The sequence below is a fragment of the Triticum aestivum genome, unplaced genomic scaffold, assembly GCF_018294505.1.
Source record: "Triticum aestivum cultivar Chinese Spring unplaced genomic scaffold, IWGSC CS RefSeq v2.1 scaffold6213, whole genome shotgun sequence".
Lineage (NCBI taxonomy): Eukaryota > Viridiplantae > Streptophyta > Magnoliopsida > Poales > Poaceae > Triticum > Triticum aestivum.
This window is the reverse complement of record NW_025228491.1, coordinates 1-9,038: the sequence shown is the minus strand read 5'-3', so window position 1 is coordinate 9,038 and position 9,038 is coordinate 1. Positions and strand designations below refer to the sequence as shown.

At 51.7% G+C, this 9,038-nt stretch overlaps 21 non-coding genes across 21 annotated transcripts; all 21 read right to left on the bottom strand.

The window, feature by feature from the left end:
* Positions 1-332: 332 nt before the first annotated feature.
* LOC123174203 (5S ribosomal RNA) lies at positions 333-451 on the bottom strand. Its single transcript, XR_006486845.1, has one exon. It is a non-coding gene; the product is annotated as a 5S ribosomal RNA (ribosomal RNA).
* Positions 452-748: 297 nt separating this feature from the next.
* Positions 749-866, bottom strand: LOC123174215 (5S ribosomal RNA). Its single transcript, XR_006486856.1, has one exon. It is a non-coding gene; the product is annotated as a 5S ribosomal RNA (ribosomal RNA).
* A 297-nt stretch (positions 867-1,163) lies between these two features.
* On the bottom strand, positions 1,164-1,282 carry LOC123174220 (5S ribosomal RNA). The gene has a single exon (XR_006486861.1). It is a non-coding gene; the product is annotated as a 5S ribosomal RNA (ribosomal RNA).
* Positions 1,283-1,579: 297 nt separating this feature from the next.
* LOC123174193 (5S ribosomal RNA) lies at positions 1,580-1,698 on the bottom strand. Its single transcript, XR_006486836.1, has one exon. It is a non-coding gene; the product is annotated as a 5S ribosomal RNA (ribosomal RNA).
* A 297-nt stretch (positions 1,699-1,995) lies between these two features.
* Positions 1,996-2,114, bottom strand: LOC123174175 (5S ribosomal RNA). Its single transcript, XR_006486818.1, has one exon. It is a non-coding gene; the product is annotated as a 5S ribosomal RNA (ribosomal RNA).
* A 338-nt stretch (positions 2,115-2,452) lies between these two features.
* Positions 2,453-2,572, bottom strand: LOC123174167 (5S ribosomal RNA). The gene has a single exon (XR_006486813.1). It is a non-coding gene; the product is annotated as a 5S ribosomal RNA (ribosomal RNA).
* Positions 2,573-2,869: 297 nt separating this feature from the next.
* Positions 2,870-2,988, bottom strand: LOC123174177 (5S ribosomal RNA). The gene has a single exon (XR_006486821.1). It is a non-coding gene; the product is annotated as a 5S ribosomal RNA (ribosomal RNA).
* A 296-nt stretch (positions 2,989-3,284) lies between these two features.
* LOC123174208 (5S ribosomal RNA) lies at positions 3,285-3,403 on the bottom strand. The gene has a single exon (XR_006486850.1). It is a non-coding gene; the product is annotated as a 5S ribosomal RNA (ribosomal RNA).
* Positions 3,404-3,700: 297 nt separating this feature from the next.
* On the bottom strand, positions 3,701-3,819 carry LOC123174199 (5S ribosomal RNA). Its single transcript, XR_006486841.1, has one exon. It is a non-coding gene; the product is annotated as a 5S ribosomal RNA (ribosomal RNA).
* Positions 3,820-4,116: 297 nt separating this feature from the next.
* On the bottom strand, positions 4,117-4,235 carry LOC123174187 (5S ribosomal RNA). Its single transcript, XR_006486830.1, has one exon. It is a non-coding gene; the product is annotated as a 5S ribosomal RNA (ribosomal RNA).
* A 297-nt stretch (positions 4,236-4,532) lies between these two features.
* On the bottom strand, positions 4,533-4,651 carry LOC123174219 (5S ribosomal RNA). The gene has a single exon (XR_006486860.1). It is a non-coding gene; the product is annotated as a 5S ribosomal RNA (ribosomal RNA).
* A 297-nt stretch (positions 4,652-4,948) lies between these two features.
* On the bottom strand, positions 4,949-5,067 carry LOC123174207 (5S ribosomal RNA). Its single transcript, XR_006486849.1, has one exon. It is a non-coding gene; the product is annotated as a 5S ribosomal RNA (ribosomal RNA).
* Positions 5,068-5,405: 338 nt separating this feature from the next.
* Positions 5,406-5,525, bottom strand: LOC123174166 (5S ribosomal RNA). Its single transcript, XR_006486812.1, has one exon. It is a non-coding gene; the product is annotated as a 5S ribosomal RNA (ribosomal RNA).
* A 297-nt stretch (positions 5,526-5,822) lies between these two features.
* LOC123174192 (5S ribosomal RNA) lies at positions 5,823-5,941 on the bottom strand. Its single transcript, XR_006486835.1, has one exon. It is a non-coding gene; the product is annotated as a 5S ribosomal RNA (ribosomal RNA).
* A 297-nt stretch (positions 5,942-6,238) lies between these two features.
* On the bottom strand, positions 6,239-6,357 carry LOC123174183 (5S ribosomal RNA). The gene has a single exon (XR_006486826.1). It is a non-coding gene; the product is annotated as a 5S ribosomal RNA (ribosomal RNA).
* A 296-nt stretch (positions 6,358-6,653) lies between these two features.
* LOC123174157 (5S ribosomal RNA) lies at positions 6,654-6,772 on the bottom strand. The gene has a single exon (XR_006486807.1). It is a non-coding gene; the product is annotated as a 5S ribosomal RNA (ribosomal RNA).
* Positions 6,773-7,211: 439 nt separating this feature from the next.
* LOC123174179 (5S ribosomal RNA) lies at positions 7,212-7,330 on the bottom strand. The gene has a single exon (XR_006486823.1). It is a non-coding gene; the product is annotated as a 5S ribosomal RNA (ribosomal RNA).
* Positions 7,331-7,627: 297 nt separating this feature from the next.
* On the bottom strand, positions 7,628-7,746 carry LOC123174184 (5S ribosomal RNA). The gene has a single exon (XR_006486827.1). It is a non-coding gene; the product is annotated as a 5S ribosomal RNA (ribosomal RNA).
* A 297-nt stretch (positions 7,747-8,043) lies between these two features.
* Positions 8,044-8,162, bottom strand: LOC123174180 (5S ribosomal RNA). Its single transcript, XR_006486824.1, has one exon. It is a non-coding gene; the product is annotated as a 5S ribosomal RNA (ribosomal RNA).
* Positions 8,163-8,459: 297 nt separating this feature from the next.
* Positions 8,460-8,578, bottom strand: LOC123174195 (5S ribosomal RNA). The gene has a single exon (XR_006486838.1). It is a non-coding gene; the product is annotated as a 5S ribosomal RNA (ribosomal RNA).
* Positions 8,579-8,875: 297 nt separating this feature from the next.
* Positions 8,876-8,994, bottom strand: LOC123174194 (5S ribosomal RNA). The gene has a single exon (XR_006486837.1). It is a non-coding gene; the product is annotated as a 5S ribosomal RNA (ribosomal RNA).
* Between the last annotated feature and the right edge of the window lie 44 nt (positions 8,995-9,038).

The following is a 9,038-nucleotide window of genomic DNA, read 5'->3' as shown; positions in this document are numbered from 1 at the left end:
GGATCCGGTGCTTTAGTGCTGGTATGATCGCATCCGACATGTTACCCCAGTCTTCGTCCCTTATCCTTGCCCCTCCCAGCTCCACTACAAAGACGATTGTACATTGCTTTGGCCGCTCCCTCTCAATTACGGAGACGACTTTAACGCGGTTTCCACCCCTCCCTCTCAACCGCACCAGTGCACGCTTGCCGCGCCACAACGCCGACACTGGACCCGTGAATCGTGAGCACCCAGCTATGACTTACCGCACTCGTGCAAAATAATAAAACACGGTAAATATATTACTTACACGTGTGTTTTGTTTCGCAAGCGGCGCGAAAAAAATTAAAAAGGGAATGCAACACGAGGACTTCCCAGGAGGTCACCCATCCTAGTACTACTCTCACCCAAGCACGCTTAACTTCGGAGTTCTGATGGGATCCGGTACTTTAGTGCTGGTATGATCGCATCCGACATGTTACCCCGGTCTTCGTCCCTTATCCTTGCCCCTCCCAGCTCCACTACAAAGACGATTGTACATTGCTTTGGCCGCTCCCTCTCAACTACGGAGACGAGTTTAACGCGGTTTCCACCCCTCCCTCTCAACCGCACCAGTGCACGCTTGCCGCGCCACAACGCTGACGCTGGACCCGTGAATCGTGAGCACCCAGCTATGACTTACCGCACTCGTGCAAAATAATAAAACACGGTAAATATATTACTTACACGTGCGTTTTGTTTTGCAAGCGGCGGGAAAAAAATTAAAAAGGGAATGCAACACGAGGACTTCCAGGAGGTCACCCATCCTAGTACTACTCTCGCCCATGCACGCTTAACTTCGGAGTTCTGATGGGATCCGGTGCTTTAGTGCTGGTATGATCGCATCCGACATGTTACCCCGGTCTTCGTCCCTTATCTTTGCCCCTCCCAGCTCCACTACAAAGACGATTGTACATTGCTTTGGCCGCTCCCTCTCAACTACGGAGACGAATTTAACGCGGTTTCCACCCCTCCCTCTCAACCGCACCAGTGCACGCTTGCCGCGCCACAACGCCGACGCTGGACCCGTGAATCGTGAGCACCCAGCTATGACTTACCGCACTCGTGCAAAATAATAAAACACGGTAAATATATTACTTACACATGCGTTTTGTTTTGCAAGCGGCGCGAAAAAAATTAAAAAGGGAATGCAACACGAGGACTTCCCAGGAGGTCACCCATCCTAGTACTACTCTCGCCCAAGGACGCTTAACTTCGGAGTTTTGATGGGATCCGGTGCTTTAGTGCTGGTATGATCGCATCCAACATGTTACCCCGGTCTTCGTCCCTTATCCTTGCCCCTCCCAGCTCCACTACAAAGACGATTGTACATTGCTTTGGCCGCTCCCTCTCAATTACGGAGACGAGTTTAACGCGGTTTCCACCCCTCCCTCTCAACCGCACCAGTGCACGCTTGCCGCGCCACAACGCCGACGCTGGACCCGTGAATCGTGAGCACCCAGCTATGACTTACCGCACTCGTGCAAAATAATAAAACACGGTAAATATATTACTTACACGTGCGTTTTGTTTTGCAAGCGGCGCGAAAAAAATTAAAAAGGGAATGCAACACGAGGACTTCCCAGGAGGTCACCCATCCTAGTACTACTCTCGCCCAAGCACGCTTAACTTCGGAGTTCTGATGGGATCCGGTGCTTTAGTGCTGATATGATCGCATCCGACATTTTACCCCGGTCTTCGTCCCTTATCCTTGCCCCTCCCAGCTCCACTACAAAGACGATTGCACATTGCTTTGGCCGCTCCCTCTCAACTACGGAGACGAGTTTAACGCGGTTTCCACCCCTCCCTCTCAACCGCACCAGTGCACGCTTGCCGCGCCACAACGCCGACGCTGGACCCGTGAATCGTGAGCACCCAGCTATGACTTACCGCACTCGTGCAAAATAATAAAACACGGTAAATATATTACTTACACGTGCGTTTTGTTTTGCAAGCGGCGCGAAAAAAATTAAAAAGGGAATGCAACACGAGGACTTCCCAGGAGGTCACCCATCCTAGTACTACTCTCGCCCAAGCACGCTTAACTTCGGAGTTCTGATGGGATCCGGTGCTTTAGTGCTGGTATGATTGCATCCGACATGTTACCCCGGTCTTCGTCCCTTATCCTTGCCCCTCCCAGCTCCACTACAAAGACGATTGCACATTGCTTTGGCCGCTCCCTCTCAACTACGGAGACGAGTTTAACGCGGTTTCCACCCCTCCCTCTCAACCGCACCAGTGCACGCTTGCCGCGCCACAACGCCGACGCTGGACCCGTGAATCGTGAGCACCCAGCTATGACTTACCGCACTCGTGCAAAATAATAAAACACGGTAAATATATTACTTACACGTGCGTTTTGTTTTGCAAGCGGCGCGAAAAAAATTAAAAAGGGAATGCAACACGAGGACTTCCCAGGAGGTCACCCATCCTAGTACTACTAACACGAGGACTTCCCAGGAGGTCACCCATCCTAGTACTACTCTCGCCCAAGCACGCTTAACTTCGGAGTTCTGATGGGATCCGGTGCTTTAGTGCTGGTATGATCGCATCCGACATGTTACCCCGGTCTTCGTCCCTTATCCTTGCCCCTCCCAGCTCCACTACAAAGACGATTGCACATTGCTTTGGCCGCTCCCTCTCAACTACGGAGACGAGTTTAACGCGGTTTCCACCCCTCCCTCTCAACCGCACCAGTGCACGCTTGCCGCGCCACAACGCCGACGCTGGACCCGTGAATCGTGAGCACCCAGCTATGACTTACCGCACTCGTGCAAAATAATAAAACACGGTAAATATATTACTTACACGTGCGTTTTGTTTTGCAAGCGGCGCGAAAAAAATTAAAAAGGGAATGCAACACGAGGACTTCCCAGGGGGTCACCCATCCTAGTACTACTCTCGCCCAAGCACGCTTAACTTCGGAGTTCTGATGGGATCCGGTGCTTTAGTGCTGGTATGATCGCATCCGACATGTTACCCCGGTCTTCGTCCCTTATCCTTGCCCCTCCCAGCTCCACTACAAAGACGATTGCACATTGCTTTGGCCGCTCCCTCTCAACTACGGAGACGAGTTTAACGCGGTTTCCACCCCTCCCTCTCAACCGCACCAGTGCACGCTTGCCGCGCCACAACGCCGACGCTGGACCCGTGAATCGTGAGCACCCAGCTATGACTTACCGCACTCGTGCAAAATAATAAAACACGGTAAATATATTACTTACACGTGCGTTTTGTTTTGCAAGCGGCGCGAAAAAATTAAAAAGGGAATGCAACACGAGGACTTCCTAGGAGGTCACCCATCTTAGTACTACTCTCGCCCAAGCACGCTTAACTTTGGAGTTCTGATGGGATCCGGTGCTTTAGTGCTGGTATGATCGCATCCGACATGATACCCCATTCTTCGTCCCTTATCCTTGCCCCTCCCAGCTCCGCTACAAAGACGATTGTACATTGCTTTGGCCGCTCCCTCTCAACTACGGAGACGAGTTTAACGCGGTTTCCACCCCTCCCTCTCAACCGCACCAGTGCACGCTTGCCGCGCCACAACGCCGACGCTGGACCCGTGAATCGTGAGCACCCAGCTATGACTTACCGCACTCGTGCAAAATAATAAAACACGGTAAATATATTACTTACACGTGCGTTTTGTTTTGCAAGCGGCGCGAAAAAAATTAAAAAGGGAATGCAACACGAGGACTTCCCAGGAGGTCACCCATCCTAGTACTACTCTCGCCCAAGCACGCTTAACTTCGGAGTTCTGATGGGATCCGATGCTTTAGTGCTGGTATGATTGCATCCGACATGTTACCCCGGTCTTCGTCCCTTATCCTTGCCCCTCCCAGCTCCACTACAAAGACGATTGTACATTGCTTTGGCCGCTCCCTCTCAACTACGGAGACGAGTTTAACGCGGTTTCCACCCCTCCCTCTCAACCGCACTAGTGCACGCTTGCCGCGCCACAACGCCGACGCTGGACCCGTGAATCGTGAGCACCCAGCTATGACTTACCGCACTCGTGCAAAATAATAAAACACGGTAAATATATTACTTACACGTGCGTTTTGTTTTGCAAGCGGCGCGAAAAAAATTAAAAAGGGAATGCAACACGAGGACTTCCCAGGAGGTCACCCATCCTAGTACTACTCTCGCCCAAGCACGCTTAACTTCAGAGTTCTGATGGGATCCGGTGCTTTAGTGCTGGTATGATCGCATCCGACATGTTACCCCGGTCTTCATCCCTTATCCTTGCCCCTCCCAGCTCCACTACAAAGACGATTGCACATTGCTTTGGCCGCTCCCTCTCAACTACGGAGACGAGTTTAACGCGGTTTCCACCCCTCCCTCTCAACCGCACCAGTGCACGCTTGCCGCGCCACAACGCCGACGCTGGACCCGTGAATCGTGAGCACCCAGCTATGACTTACCGCACTCGTGCAAAATAATAAAACACGGTAAATATATTACTTACACATGCGTTTTGTTTTGCAAGCGGCGCGAAAAAAATTAAAAAGGGAATGCAACACGAGGACTTCCCAGGAGGTCACCCATCCTAGTACTACTCTCGCCCAAGGACGCTTAACTTCGGAGTTTTGATGGGATCCGGTGCTTTAGTGCTGGTATGATCGCATCCAACATGTTACCCCGGTCTTCGTCCCTTATCCTTGCCCCTCCCAGCTCCACTACAAAGACGATTGTACATTGCTTTGGCCGCTCCCTCTCAATTACGGAGACGAGTTTAACGCGGTTTCCACCCCTCCCTCTCAACCGCACCAGTGCACGCTTGCCGCGCCACAACGCCGACGCTGGACCCGTGAATCGTGAGCACCCAGCTATGACTTACCGCACTCGTGCAAAATAATAAAACACGGTAAATATATTACTTACACGTGCGTTTTGTTTTGCAAGCGGCGCGAAAAAAATTAAAAAGGGAATGCAACACGAGGACTTCCCAGGAGGTCACCCATCCTAGTACTACTCTCGCCCAAGCACGCTTAACTTCGTAGTTCTGATGGGATCCGGTGCTTTAGTGCTGGTATGATCGCATCCGACATGTTACCCCGGTCTTCGTCCCTTATCCTTGCCCCTCCCAGCTCCACTACAAAGACGATTGCACATTGCTTTGGCCGCTCCCTCTCAACTACGGAGACGAGTTTAACGCGGTTTCCACCCCTCCCTCTCAACCGCACCAGTGCACGCTTGCCGCGCCACAACGCCGACGCTGGACCCGTGAATCGTGAGCACCCAGCTATGACTTACCGCACTCGTGCAAAATAATAAAACACGGTAAATATATTACTTACACGTGCGTTTTGTTTTGCAAGCGGCGCGAAAAAAATTAAAAAGGGAATGCAACACGAGGACTTCCCAGGAGGTCACCCATCCTAGTACTACTAACACGAGGACTTCCCAGGAGGTCACCCATCCTAGTACTACTCTCGCCCAAGCACGCTTAACTTCGGAGTTCTGATGGGATCCGGTGCTTTAGTGCTGGTATGATCGCATCCGACATGTTACCCCGGTCTTCGTCCCTTATCCTTGCCCCTCCCAGCTCCACTACAAAGACGATTGCACATTGCTTTGGCCGCTCCCTCTCAACTACGGAGACGAGTTTAACGCGGTTTCCACCCCTCCCTCTCAACCGCACCAGTGCACGCTTGCCGCGCCACAACGCCGACGCTGGACCCGTGAATCGTGAGCACCCAGCTATGACTTACCGCACTCGTGCAAAATAATAAAACACGGTAAATATATTACTTACACGTGCGTTTTGTTTTGCAAGCGGCGCGAAAAAAATTAAAAAGGGAATGCAACACGAGGACTTCCCAGGAGGTCACCCATCCTAGTACTACTCTCGCCCAAGCACGCTTAACTTCGGAGTTCTGATGGGATCCGGTGCTTTAGTGCTGGTATGATCGCATCCGACATGTTACCCCGGTCTTCGTCCCTTATCCTTGCCCCTCCCAGCTCCACTACAAAGACGATTGCACATTGCTTTGGCCGCTCCCTCTCAACTACGGAGACGAGTTTAACGCGGTTTCCACCCCTCCCTCTCAACCGCACCAGTGCACGCTTGCCGCGCCACCACGCCGACGCTGGACCCGTGAATCGTGAGCACCCAGCTATGACTTACCGCACTCGTGCAAAATAATAAAACACGGTAAATATATTACTTACACGTGCGTTTTGTTTTGCAAGCGGCGCGAAAAAAATTAAAAAGGGAATGCAACACGAGGACTTCCCAGGAGGTCACCCATCCTAGTACTACTCTCGCCCAAGCACGCTTAACTTCGGAGTTCTGATGGGATCCGGTGCTTTAGTGCTGGTATGATCACATCCGACATGTTACCCCGGTCTTCGTCCCTTATCCTTGCCCCTCCCAGCTCCACTACAAAGACGATTGTACATTGCTTTGGCCGCTCCCTCTCAACTACGGAGACGAGTTTAACGCGGTTTCCACCCCTCCCTCTCAACCGCACCAGTGCACGCTTGCCGCGCCACAACGCCGACGCTGGACCCGTGAATCGTGAGCACCCAGCTATGACTTACCGCACTCGTGCAAAATAATAAAACACGGTAAATATATTACTTACACGTGCGTTTTGTTTTGCAAGCGGCGCGAAAAAAATTAAAAAGGAATGCAACACGAGGACTTCCCAGGAGGTCACCCATCCTAGTACTACTCTCGCCCAAGCACTCTTAACTTCGGAGTTCTGATGGGATCCGGTGCTTTAGTGCTGGTATGATCGCATCCGACATGTTACCCCGGTCTTCGTCCCTTATCCTTGCCCCTCCCAGCTCCACTACAAAGACGATTGTACATTGCTTTGGCCGCTCCCTCTCAACTACGGAGACGAGTTTAACGCGGTTTCCACCCCTCCCTCTCAACCGCACCAGTGCACGCTTGCCGCGCCACAACGCCGACGCTGGACCCGTGAATCGTGAGCACCCAGCTATGACTTACCGCACTCGTGCAAAATAATAAAACACGGTAAATATATTACTTACACGTGCGTTTTGTTTTGCAAGCGGCGCGAAAAAAATTAAAAAGGGAATGCAACACGAGGACTTCCCAGGAGAATCGTGAGCACCCAGCTATGACTTACCGCACTCGTGCAAAATAATAAAACACGGTAAATATATTACTTACACGTGCGTTTTGTTTTGCAAGCGGCGCGAAAAAAATTAAAAAGGGAATGCAACACGAGGAGTTCCCAGGAGGTCACCCATCCTAGTACTACTCTCGCCCAAGCACGCTTAACTTCGGAGTTCTGATGGGATCCGGTGCTTTAGTGCTGGTATGATCGCATCCGACATGTTACCCCGGTCTTCGTCCCTTATCCTTGCCCCTCCCAGCTCCACTACAAAGACGATTGTACATTGCTTTGGCCGCTCCCTCTCAACTACGGAGACGAGTTTAACGCGGTTTCCACCCCTCCCTCTCAACCGCACCAGTGCACGCTTGCCGCGCCACAACGCCGACGCTGGACCCGTGAATCGTGAGCACCCAGCTATGACTTACCGCACTCGTGCAAAATAATAAAACACGGTAAATATATTACTTACACGTGCGTTTTGTTTTGCAAGCGGCGCGAAAAAAATTAAAAATGGAATGCAACACGAGGACTTCCCAGGAGGTCACCCATCCTAGTACTACTCTCGCCCAAGCACACTTAACTTCGGAGTTCTGATGGGATCCGGTGCTTTAGTGCTGGTATGATCGCATCCGACATGTTACCCCGGTCTTCGTCCCTTATCCTTGCCCCTCCCAGCTCCACTACAAAGACGATTGTACATTGCTTTGGCCGCTCCCTCTCAACTACGGAGACGAGTTTAACGCGGTTTCCACCCCTCCCTCTCAACCGCACCAGTGCACGCTTACCGCGCCACAACGCCGACGCTGGACCCGTGAATCGTGAGCACCCAGCTATGACTTACCGCACTCGTGCAAAATAATAAAACACGTCAAATATATTACTTACACGTGCGTTTTGTTTTGCAAGCGGCGCGAAAAAAATTAAAAAGGGAATGCAACACGAGGACTTCCCAGGAGGTCACCCATCCTAGTACTACTCTCGCCCAAGCACGCTTAACTTCGGAGTTCTGATGGGATCCGGTGCTTTAGTGCTGGTATGATCGCATCCGACAGGTTACCCCGGTCTTCGTCCCTTATCCTTGCCCCTCCCAGCTCCACTACAAAGACGATTGTACATTGCTTTGGCCGCTCCCTCTCAACTACGGAGACGAGTTTAACGCGGTTTCCACCCCTCCATCTCAACCGCACCAGTGCACGCTTGCCGCGCCACAACGCCGACGCTGGACCCGTGAATCGTGAGCACCCAACTATGACTTACCGCACTCGTGCAAAATAATAAAACACGGTAAATATATTACTTACACGTGCGTTTTGCTTTGCAAGTGGCGCGAAAAAAATTAAAAAGGGAATGCAACACGAGGACTTCCGAGGAGGTCACCCATCCTAGTACTACTCTCGCCCAAGCACGCTTAACTTCGGAGTTCTGATGGGATCCGGTGCTTTAGTGCTGGTATGATCGCATCCGACATGTTACCTCGGTCTTCGTCCCTTATCCTTGCCCCTCCCAGCTCCACTACAAAGACGATTGTACATTGCTTTGGCCGCTCCCTCTCAACTACGGAGACGAGTTTAACGCGGTTTCCACCCCTCCATCTCAACCGCACCAGTGCACGCTTGCCGCGCCACAACGCCGACGCTGGACCCGTGAATCGTGAGCACCCAACTATGACTTACCGCACTCGTGCAAAATAATAAAACACGGTAAATATATTACTTACACGTGCGTTTTGCTTTGCAAGCGGCGCGAAAAAAATTAAAAAGGGAATGCAACACGAGGACTTCCGAGGAGGTCACCCATCCTAGTACTACTCTCGCCCAAGCACGCTTAACTTCGGAGTTCTGATGGGATCCGGTGCTTTAGTGCTGGTATGATCGCATCCGACATGTTACCCCGGTCTTCGTCCCTTATCCTTGCCCCTCTCAG